The sequence below is a fragment of the Lissotriton vulgaris genome, chromosome 7 (genome assembly GCF_964263255.1).
Source record: "Lissotriton vulgaris chromosome 7, aLisVul1.2, whole genome shotgun sequence".
NCBI classification, from domain to species: domain Eukaryota; kingdom Metazoa; phylum Chordata; class Amphibia; order Caudata; family Salamandridae; genus Lissotriton; species Lissotriton vulgaris.
The window spans coordinates 640559381-640571662 of NC_141695.1; the positions used below are offsets into that span (position 1 = coordinate 640559381).

The 12282-nt window shown below is 44.3% G+C and overlaps 1 protein-coding gene across 1 annotated transcript in view; it reads left to right on the forward strand.

The window, feature by feature from the left end:
- Positions 1-12282, forward strand: part of CACNA1G (calcium voltage-gated channel subunit alpha1 G) — a 787437-nt gene that overhangs the window by 426794 nt on the left and 348361 nt on the right. The window lies entirely within an intron of this gene.

Genomic DNA, 12282 nt, shown 5'->3' on the forward strand with positions numbered 1-12282 from the left:
AAAAGAGTCGTACACCTTTTTTTTTTTATATACCACCAAGTTAATGTTCTGTCTGCCAGATTTTGATGTGGGCAGACCATGGGTTTGTCTAGGGGGATGACTATTCCGTCACGGCTACTGCCACACCTCTCCGACGGCCCGACGGAGTAAGGGCAATTGGAGAAAGGGCAATATGCTGCCCACCCAATTAAGATGGGTGGACATGAAACTATGCTTTTTACTGTGCGTCACCGCCAGGCAAACCGTGGTGGTGAGGGACAGTAAAAGAGAAATAATGCCCCTCTTGACATGGGAGATGACTCCCATGGCAAGAGGGATATTTCTTTTATATTCTCGAAAAGAAAATCCTGTTTCGGGGTTTTCTTTAAAAAAAAAAAAACTATTTGGTGCAGGGCTCTGTCCTGCTGACGAAGCCCTGCACCAAACAGCGAAACGCATTGGTAGGAATCGCCGTGACGGCGGCTCCTGTCAATGCATCAAAAATGACCGACCTCTTGGCCGTCATTTATAAATATGGCGGACAGCCCCTCCGCCAGGGAGTGGAGTAATTTACTGCACCCCCCTGGCGAAACAACAGGCCATCCACCCATTTATAAACGGGCCCTTAATTTTCTTTGGAAGGCATGGTATGTCATCTCAGTTTCATATGTAATTATATGAAAGTGAAGTGATATATGTGTGTATGAGCGATCACAGATTATGTCAACTCTTGGACAAAGCAGCAGAGAACCGTTTAAAGGTGTGTGCCTTCTGTTGGGCCCTGTAGTATTCTGGGAGATGTGTCTGTTGCATTTCCATTTGTTTTGTCATTCTTCATTTAGCAGTACAATCCAATCAAATTTCTGTGAGGCAATCTTCTTTTATTGAAACAGTTAATACGGTTCAACTTTCACTGAGGTAATCTCATGACATCACAGCGTTCCATTCCCATTAAAGGTCACCAGGGAACACAGGCTTGCTAGCTGGAGCTTTGAAAGACATAAAGCAGAATGTGATAGCACTCAGGCAAATCCGCACAGAAGGTTTTACTACTGAAGACGTGTGTCATGTTGTAACCCTGAGGAGATGCAGTTTAATGTCCGCTTGAGCACACATACGGTGATGATAGTGCAGACATGTGTCATGTTGTACACCCCGAGGAGATGCATTCTATCATCAGCTTATGGTGCATGTTCCCTGCCTGGCATCAGCAGGCAGCGTACATACAGTGATGACAGTGCAGACACGTGTCGTGTTGTACACCCCGAGGAGGTGCATTTTATTGTCCGTTATGGTGCCTGTTACCTGCCTGGCATCAGCAGGCAGCGTACACACAGTGATGACAACTGTGACAAGCAATACAATTTGAAATACCAAGATTGTGATGTTTCAATGTGCCTGGAACTGAAAGTGAGTGTACATTTTATAGATATTGGAAAACAGAGGATGCACATCAACCCACAGGCATGGATGTCTGCACAAGTAAATGCAGGCGGCAGCACAGACACACAGCACTAACAATGCGGCTGAAAAGCCCTTTACTGTGAAACTGTGAGAGCATTGTTCATGACTTTGGCAAGGTTTAGCTTGTCATCTGTTGATGTTACTCCTGTGTCTGTGATTTCTCTAGCAGACCTCGCTGTGCTCTTTAGTGCGGCTTGCTTGCCCTGTGCAGCTCCATAATCATTCAGAGTGGACACGGACGAGTCACCTGTGAGGGTGAGGCAGTCTGTAGGCCTGCTCACAGCTCTGCAGTTGTGCCTCATGTTTGGTACCCAGTGGCATCCTCAGAGCACAGCACATGGACAGAGACCGCCAGGTTCACTACAGCAGAGGTGTTGATGGCCCGCTTTACAATTAGCAGATGGTGGCCTTGAGCCTTTAGCCCAAGATCACCTTTGGCTTATGTTCGTCCCACTCCTGGCTACAAGGCTTCAGATATTATTAATGGTCCTCATCCTATACAATGAGATGGAGCTGTATTGTTGGACAATGTTAGTGGCCCTGAGCATGTAGCCTTTAGCTCCTCAACCCAGACCCGTAACCACACTCAGCCCCGGCCCATACAAGTAAGAGCGGTGGGTGGTGGAGCTGGGTGGGGGAGATTTCGAGATATGAAGATGAGGGAAAATTAAATAAAGAATTTATATTTCCCCGTAGTGATCTGTCGCAAAACCCCCCACCACTCGTCACCCGTCCCCACCGCTCTTACCTGCCCGGGCCGCGGCTGATCAACTCCTCAGACCTCAGCATCAAACCCAGGAAAGTGCCTTCCAGATAGAACCTTTGTCAGCATACTGTCTTGCATACATGTACCAGTGTCCCTAAAATGTTGGCTAGTCCTTCATCATTTATGAATTATTAATAAACTAAAACCGACATTTCCACAGAGAGTCAGATAGCACAATACGTGTCACACTTCTCTCGATTCACACCACTTTGATGCATTACAAAGTGCAGCCCAGCATCTTTCAGCAAACGAGCAGAGCCCATGACACATACTGGTCTGATGATAAGACGGGGAATAGGAGTCAGACTAGGACAAGCAATCACAAGATGAGGCACAGTTTGTACACACAAGAGAACAAGGACTGAGTGAGCCAGGGAGACTCCCAAATATAACGTTCAGACAAAAATGGCGAACACTGGCTTCTAGGCGCACACTCATATACAACTGGAAGCATCCAAACAAAGCTGACGAAATCAGTGGGTACAAATGCACTACTTTTACAGTGGCGTGCAAGAGTCAACTCATAGCTGTTCGCCCTCTCCATATGTTGCAAGTCAGCTTTCTATCTGCTCCAGGAAGGAGAAGACCAAACTTCCCCCACTGATCACTTGAGCAATTCTAATGCAACATCTAAAAGAACATTACATCGGAGAAGGAAGATGGCGGTCTTTGAAGTTTTAACATGACTGGGGTGTCTGACACAAATTTTTTAAAAAAATGTTACATTCACGAATCTCTTAATAATGATCTCCAGCGCATTGTGCCCCAGTCAAGCAGCCTCTATTGACAGCCCTTGTTTCATAGCTTGAAACGATTTTCAAATCTTTCCCTGCACAGCGCTAATACAATGTTGAAAATGCAAGACCCATTCTGAACCAGAGAGGATGATGAGGGAAAGTGTCTCATACATTAGTTTCACCAGGGATCCTTCTGCCTTGCTCTGAGGAGTCCGCTTTCAGAGTGAGACAACTGGTGAGCTTCTGATGCAAAGCGCCTAGCATTCGTGCAGGAGCTACTTCTGTTGCTGGCAGATCTGCATTGGCTGTGTGTGCAGTGAAGAGTTATTTGACCTCATTAACAAAGCCATACTTAAAAGGCATTGGCATAGTGTAACCATACACGAAATGCCATGGGTCTGTATGGATCACGTGATGCTTCGTAACAGGTAGCTGAAGCTGCCTGTAGCCTGGTGCTACAAAAGGCCGCAAGCCTGAGAAATAGCAGCTATCATCTGTCTCAAATTATGAAACAAGCAAGCCATATTGACACTGATATTAAAGTATAAATACTTACAAGAGAAAACTATCTCTATTGTTTAAGCTCAGATCTTCCAAGTAAACTTGGGCGAGCAAGCCCCTGTCGAAAAAACTGTGCTGTAGCTTTTATTAATATTAATCTGCAATGTATTCCTTTCCACGTACTACAGAAGTGAATTTAGTTCCAGATGTAGCACAATATGGGTGAAATCCAATAGAATCAGGTCATCTGCATACACCAGCATCAGAATATCTACCTTATGCAGTATTGGAAAATAAAAAGTTACACATGTTGTGGCTTTCTTGACATGAGCAATATAGAATGAAAACAAAAAAGGAGCCTTGGTGACCACTATTTAAGCTTCTTTGCAACAGTGATCTGATCAATAAAACTATTGTAACGCTCACTCTGGCACTCACATAAAGCATATGTTGTTGTGGCTTGAGCCTCCTTCAACCTTCTCAACCCTTAGGAGAAGGGATATTTGCCATATGTAGTTGTCTTAGCTGGGGTCCCTCCCCTTGGGCAGGGAAAGAGTGAGAATCACAGTGATCTTAAAAATAAATGTATACAATGGCTTAACACCTTCAGGCGGTATACAACCTTTACAACGAAACTTTTACAACGACCTACCATTACAACGCAACTTTTACCACGCAAACTATTACAACGCATTGCTCTGGGGGGCGCTCTAGGATAGGGAATAGGTTAATTTACTATCCAATAACCTTCCCTGCTATCCACGGGGACTGGAGTTGGAATAGTAAATTAAACTATTCACTATCCAGCGCCTAAAAGCATTATGCGTTGTAATGGTATGCGTGGTAAAAACCGCGTTGTAAAGGTAGGCGTTGTAAAAGTATGCGTTGTAACGTCATACATCCCCTTCAGGCCCTCTCCCCCTAATGCCTCAGGTGAAATATTATCCATAAGAAGAGTAGAATGGATTGGGTCTGGAGCTAAAACTATAGCAGGCAAATGTGTGATAATAAACTTTAGGCACACATGCGCTGTTGAACATATTTGCAGTGGGTTGTCGATCTGGACAAATACACAAATTCTTCCACTCCATCTGTCATACTGTTACCCTACTCCCCAGATGAGAATCACCCAGAGTAGAAACTTTAAGCATCAAGGGGCCCACAATTACTACTCATATAGAAACCAACAGGGGTGTGCAACTTGGGAGGGCTCTCATTCCCATACCCCTTTACTTTCACTATTTCCCCAAAGAAATAGATTCAGTTGCCTGGAGCAGGTGAACTGACTTACAGTGGGGCAAAATCTTAATCTATCAACAGATTATAGAGGAGGTATCCAACCCGCTACAATGGAGGGAAATGATGCTATTACCAACCCTGAAAATCAATTAGTAGATCAACAATTGATCACTGAGGGTTGGCTAGCTTTGGGGGAATACACGCAACAGATCCTCACGAGACGCTGTTTAGTGGTGAGGCAAGTGAAAGGTTATCTGAGACTAGAACTTTAATTTCTGGTTCTGGGTCCGATGCAGACAGGGCCAAACCATCGCCTAGTCCTTTGCTAGCTGATGGAAGCATAAAAATCCTGTCCTGGAATGTAGCTGGCTTAAAAAATAAATTGCCCTTGCCTGAGTGGGGTTCCTTTATGGCGATGCATGACATCTGCCTGATGCAGGAAACATGGGCATTGAAGGAGAGTGTATGGCCTGGTTTTGCCACCTTCGACATCTTGGCAACAACTGGGGGTAGGGGGAGACCGTCAGGATGGCTCGCAATATGGGTGGGCACGCACCTGGGTGCTCAGGCTGCTGTTATACCAACTAACTCCCCTGACGTTCAGTGTGTACTCCTATCCCCCCAAAATATGCCACAGGTGGCCATATTAAATATCTACTCTAGGCCAGTCAAGAGCGGGCGGGAATCCGAAACGATTGATGTACTAAAAAGTTTCATTCAGAAATGGACCCCTCAATTGTTCTAGTGCTTGGCGGAGACTTTAATTGCCAATTTGAGCCACTTCTGAGCTAAGAACTGGGTGACCAGGAAGATGAAGATTAGTTCTGGCATGTGCCTGACCCACAGATCCCTCCTGTCAGGGCATGGACTCCTTTGGTCCTTCAAATAAAATCACTCTCCCTTTCAACATCTTTGCGGGCCTGTAATGGGAGGTTGGCTCCTGACAGACCGGGGTCAGTCACATTTAATAGAATAGATAAAACTTCCATCATTGATTATATAATGATGGGAGCAAGGTACTGGGACAGGCTGTTGGAATTTAGAGTTCACCCAAGACAAGATAGTGACCACAATGCCCTCGTTTTAACACTGAAACCTGGGAGTTTTGGGTTGACAAACCGGGCACCTGAATCTATCTGCAAACCGCTTCTTCTTATGATATCTAATAACAGGTGACGGGTAAAATGGCCACACCTTCAGGATTCCCCCACCAAACTTGCCGAAATATATCAGATAGCTATACCGCTAATTTCTGATATGAGCGATGCTGGCTCCCTGGGCAGAGCTGTGGCAACTCATAACCAATTGGCTGCCGAACTAGTGGATGTGTTCTGCTCGGTAGGTAGGAATAAACCCTTACGGGCAAGGACTCATCCCTGGTATGATGTACACTGCAGTAAGGCAAAAAAAGACTGCTTTTAGTAGTTTTGAGAAGTGGTAAGTGTGATCTCCACATAGAATTACATCGCACGAGGATTCAACCCGAGAACCAACATGTCGGAAGGACTCTAGGATCAGGGGCATTAGCCTAACAAAAAATGTTTTACCTTTGAAGAATTATATTTCCGTATTTGGGACACTGTAAATATTTGAAAACGACAACTGTCTACGTGATTTAACCTACTTAGCCTTGAGAAAGCCCCGGCGCCAATCGCCAAGAGGGGGCAAAACACGTGTCGGCTGTCCTTGTTCTATGAATAAAAATAAAGCAACTTCACTGCAAACAAAAACGTCTCTGTCCTCCATATCACGATCTGGAAAGAATGGATATTAATCTTGGAAAACTGATGTAATTCTATGTGGAGATCACACTTACCACTTCTCAAAACTGTCTCCTTATTTTGAAGCCTAAGAGGTCCAGAGCTTCGAGTGTGTCTCCACCCACTTATCAATACTACTTAATCAAGTGTTGTTCAAAGCCTTAAAATCCCTGGACCTTTGCTACCCCATCCTCTGCTTTTAGTAGTCAAAGCTAAAGATAGAGCAGCCATTAAGAAATCCCGACTGCTTTATAAAAAGGCAATAGCACGGGGAAAGAGGGACTGGGAGGAGAACTTGTGGGCGGAGCTTAGATCCACACTCAGTCGCAAGGATTCTAAGTCATTCTGGGCCATTGTTAGCTCGGTGTGAGTGGTGGTGGTCCAGCTCTTGCCCCGAACATAGCTCCCTCCGTGTGGGAGGCACATTTTGGATCACTATATGCAAATGTTGAGCTAGAGATTAGTTCCCTTTCATGTGGTGAATTCCCTAAGGAGGATGGATTGGTGGGGTTGACGGACGTGACTCAGGGGAAAAACATGGCTCGCCCTATGTTGGTTCCCCCGGGCTCCCACCATGAGCATCGATTGGTGGGGACCCTGGGCGACCAGCGGTGGCAGGAGCCATTGGGTAGCGGGGACTTACCCACCAGGTACTTGGCTTGGGGCTGAGATCATCCCGATCTTTAAGAAAGGATGCCCATTAACACCTTCAAACTATAGGCCCATTAGTCTTATAGATACAACACAAAAACTAATGGGCAGGATCATCTTGGACAGTATCCAGTGGTGGATGGAGAAAAATGAAATACTGACCACACTCTAGGCTGGAATTAGGGCGGGTACCTCTACACTGGATCAAATATTTCGGTTGCAGGTTTTATTTTGGAAAACGGCTAGTGTAGAGGGTGGCAGCCTCTACCTTGTCTTTATTGACCTGCGAGCCGCTTCCGACCTTGTTCCCAGGGCAAAGCTGCGGAGGGTCCTGGCAGACCTGGGCCTCCCGCCCTACTTATTGTCTATTCTGATCAGACTACACACTGGCAATTATGCCCAAGTAAGGTGCGGGAGGCACGGAGACCTGTCAGGACATTTCCCGGTTTCAAATGGAGTTTGCCAGGGGTGCGTATTGGCACCAACATTATTTTATTTGTACATCAATGGTCTTCTTGATCACTTAACTGGTGTAATAGACAATGACGCCCCTTGGTTGGCCACTGGGAGAGTGCCTGCTCTGATGTTTGCGGATGACACTTTGTTGTTATCCAAAACATCATCGGGCATTCAGCGAATTCTGGACGGTTTTGCATCGTTCTGTGTTTTTCGTGGATTGGAGATAAACTTGGATAAGACCAAGTTCATGATTTTTAATCCACCGAAACAGACCCGCCCAAACCCCAAGCTTAATGGTATCCCCCTTGAGAGGGTCATGACCTTTGTCTACCTGGGCATTACCCTGAGAGCAAATTGTGATTGGGGCTTCCAAATTTCTAAATCAGCTCTCAAATTATCCCAAGTAACTGGGGGTATAAGTAAACTCCACAGGGCATCTGATTTTAAGCCGGCAACTCCGGTCCTTGAAATATATCGACTCCAAGCCAGAATGGCCACAACCTATGGTGCTGAATTATGGGGTCATAAAAATGTATCCAGTCTTTTGGGGGTGAAGCATAATTTTATGAGGAACTTGGTGGGATTACCACAAAGTACGCCTTTCATTTCTCTACGACTGGATTTGGGGCTGGAGTCAATTGAAGAACTGGTAGCTGCGCGGCAATTCTTAGCATGAAAGGGGTGGAGAGTGGGTGTTGTGGTGGGCGTTTCCCCTGCAACACTCATTGATTTTGACGCTGCCCCCTATTTACAAGAGCAGCGTAAATGGGAAGCAGCACCAAAATTAAGACCAGGGAAAACCTGGTCTTAACTTGGCGAAACAAGGAGATATGCTTCTTTCTCCTCGTTTTTGCAAAACGCCTTGTATTGTTTAGGTTCAGGAAGGCGACCCTTTCTGCACATCAACAATCTTTTAAAAAAAATACATTTTGTAACTTACATGTGTGCTGCATTAAGCAGCACACATAGAAGTGACAAAATGACATTTCAATATTGTTTATTTGCAGGAAGGGGGCCCTTCCTGTACATAAACAATCTTCCCCTGTTAAATGTAGCGCCAATGCAGGCGAAACGCAGGGCTGCACCATATTCTTGTAAATATGGTGCAGCCCTGCGTTTCTGAAGTAGTGGAGTGTGTTGTTAAGCCAAGGAGACTGGTCCGGAGAAGCACAAACTCAAGGAGTGCTGGTCTGGAGCAGCACAAACTCAGGATTCAGAACATAACAAAGTGGTTAGCATTGACTTTAACAACACAAATGTATTTCCACCCAAATAAACCTTTTTAGAAGCATCAGGATACTGAAAGACTGAAAAAAAAAGATAAGTCACTAACTTGTGCCTTGCAGTTTGCAAACAGCTGTTTGACAGTTTTTTGTCACTGTGCTTTATTATGATTGTCACTTATGAACTGCACTGTAATGAAAGAATCTCTCTGACAAAAGCAGTAACCCCCTGACCTATGCATACCAAGTACTGTTTTTTAAAATGCATGGTACATGTTCTTTGCAGTAGGCATATTAACCCTCTGTGCTTCATTGGTTTAGTCACAGCTGCCACTGGACAAAACTCTCATGTCTCTCCAGCAGGGAAATTAATCACTGTCGTTATCTTGACACTTTTATTGTTCTTTGAAAACAGCTAATTAAACAAGATACTTTTCAGTGCTTTTAAAACTGCAGCCTGCGGACCCCCTGGGAATGTGTCATGGACCCCTGGAGGTCCGCGGACCACAGTTTGGGAAACACTTGCTTAGGGCATTTGCTTGTAAATGGGCAAACCCGGATAAGGAGGTCTGTCCGGCATGTAACTATAAACGTGAAGACGTCCCTCATGTATTATTCTTTTGCCCTGTGTATGCAATGACAAGGAAGTGTTGGCTAACCCCGTTATGTAGGAAACCTTGGATTTCGAAATTTTACACAGGCGTGTCGTGTTTTAATTTATGATACTCACCCCCGATAGTTTTCGCCGTATCCCGCTTCTTGTTTGGTATGTGGCGTAGAAGGATAGCCTTTGTATGATGTACTTGATTAACTATTAATTTTATACCCTTTGGTCTTTGATAACTGCTGAGTTGAATCTTCTTTTATATTCACAATTGATCTGCTCACTATTTATTGTCTTAATGATTTGTGCTCTGTATGTATTTTACCTGCACTTTTGTGGTCTTTGACCGAAATAAAGTTATCAAATGAAATTATTTACAATCCAAGACAAAAGGACTAGTGTTCAAAGTGGGCTGCGAAGACTGTATAGTGTGGAGGATGGAAACAAAACGCGAATGACAGTCAAACAGATCAATGGATGAAGAGGGCTAACCTTAAATGTATATATCCATGCATTTCTTTATTTAGGATTCCATTTTTTATTACATTTGTCAATTAAGACAAATAAAATTGTGTCAAAGCCAGTCCTAAATATGAGAACAAAGGCAGAGGCAATGCAAGATACTAACAGGTTTGCATAACCGTGGGCTGAAGCAGTTTTTCAACCTTTCCAGGTAATTAAGATGAGTATTACTTAACTGGGCGCCCGTATCGTTCGCCATTTGCAGTATAACAGAGCTGTATACCTGCAAAAGCAACCACGACATTACAATATGATGTAGTTTACTGTCTGCCATGATTTTGTCCTTTTCTTTCATTGCATTTCTCTCGTTGTGGTTTCTTGTCGAGATCTACGATCGATGGTGCATGTTTACCCTCCTGAGAGCCGAACGGTAGGGTTTAATAAAGCAGAAATCTCCTTTCTTTTTCTGACACATGTCACAGGCCCTCAGCGACTTCCCCACAATTCAGGGACTCGGCCAGCATCCACGCCAGCGTACGTCCATTTTGCCCTTGAATTGACATAGGATTGGCAGCTTTCAATAAGCATTTATATTCCATCACGGCCCACGGACTGTGGAAGTGAGTTTTCTGCTTTGCTGCGCTCCTTAAATGGGGGTAGTTTTGCTAATCACTCGCAGGCAACGAAGGCGGGAAGGCTGCAAATCGCCCCCCACCCATGAGGCAGCTGAGAATTCTGTTTCGCCATGTCCCGCAGGAGCTGCAGTTATAGTGGCGATTTTCTGTCACAACTATTTTTCAGTAGCCAGCCGTAACACAGGCGTGAGGGGAAAATAGCTACTATTGTTTAAATGCAGTATTAATCTTGTAAACGGAACACTCAAGTAGGCTTTTGATGTTTTCCTCAAACTTTTGTTCTGGCCCTATTGAAAACAAGTGCACTTTACTTAATAATACTGAGATGAACAGGATGTGTGGTAAAGCGAGGTGGTTAAATAATGCTATAACCTTACAGCTGATTGTAGGGTTCCCTTTCGAAGCTCTATTAAACAAGCATGTGCGCCTCAAGCGGCAGCAGGGGGAGGGGAGAGAGGAGGGGTCCTGCGCCGGATTCCCTTGCGGGAGAGAGCAGCAAGGCACAATAATTGCTAACATATGGCACTGCTGCTTGCTCCCGCAAGGGAATCGCCAAACGTGCACGCGATGCCATTGAAAGCAATGCAACTCGTGCACGTTTTTGGCCTCAAAACCGACTCGATTGCTAAAGGTCTTTTTCCTTCTCAGCGAATGCGCGCTGTGTAGCCGAGACCTAAAAAGGAGCCTAGGTTGCGATCCAAACATAAGAACATAGTGTAGGATATATTTTTCTGTAAATAGCACACTGTTAAAGGTAACATTCCCAAGGTACTATAAATGTTGCAAATTATTCAAAGTGGCCTGGGATGTAAGGAAATGATTAGATTCTTCAAATGTTTTATACAGTGGTGGCAAATCAAACAATCTAGCTGTGCCATAAACGAGTGCAGCAGTAACAAAGGTTAGAAAACATAAAAATAATAAAAACATAATTATATCGCGGATTTACAGTTGCATAGAAATATATTTATCCCTTGCAATTGAAAATAAATCTGGCCCAATACAACTTGTTATTTGGAACAAGGGTACTAATAAACAATGGTTTACACATGTATTACTTACAGTGCTCTTACTTTTTATCATCCTAGAGCATAAATGACTTGAGAAAACACTAAACAATGTACCACAGATTCCATGCAGAAGAAACCACTAAGGCCATGCTCACAAGACCTGGTTTTAGCTCATGGCATAGATTTGACTCCTTGGTTTCTGGCTTTGTTTATAACAGTTTCACATGGGGAAAAAGCGCATGGCATAAACCATGCATGAATATCCGTTGAGTGCAATGTGCTATTTATTACCACTGTAGAGGGGGGGGGCATCATGACCCCTCCCTCGAGGCTTCCCCTTTCAGAAATATTGCCCCCCACACTCAACAATGGTAACAAAAAGCATATTACACTCTGCACACCTGTATATATAATTAATATTCACAAAAGATTCTAGATATCTCTAACTAAGGGCCTGATTAGGATACTTTGTCACAACAGAAACAGAGTACTCTCTCTGCCAAAGTGAAGCTCCACCTTCCTCGTTTAGAGTTGGCTTAACTTGAGTATGTGGACTGTGGAAACTACTCTGTCTCCACTGCCCATATACACCTCTGGCAGCTCGACAGAATAAGGACCGTCAGAGGTTTTGCCGTGTATTTGCCGTGAGCGAACACGTGGCCAGCTTTCACTGTCCATCACTGTCAGTAAAACCTATAAAATGACCCCCACAGTATGGGAGAAATATTCCATGGCGACCAGGTCATTGTTTTTTTAATTTTCAATTAGAAAATTCAGATTTTGGATTTTTTC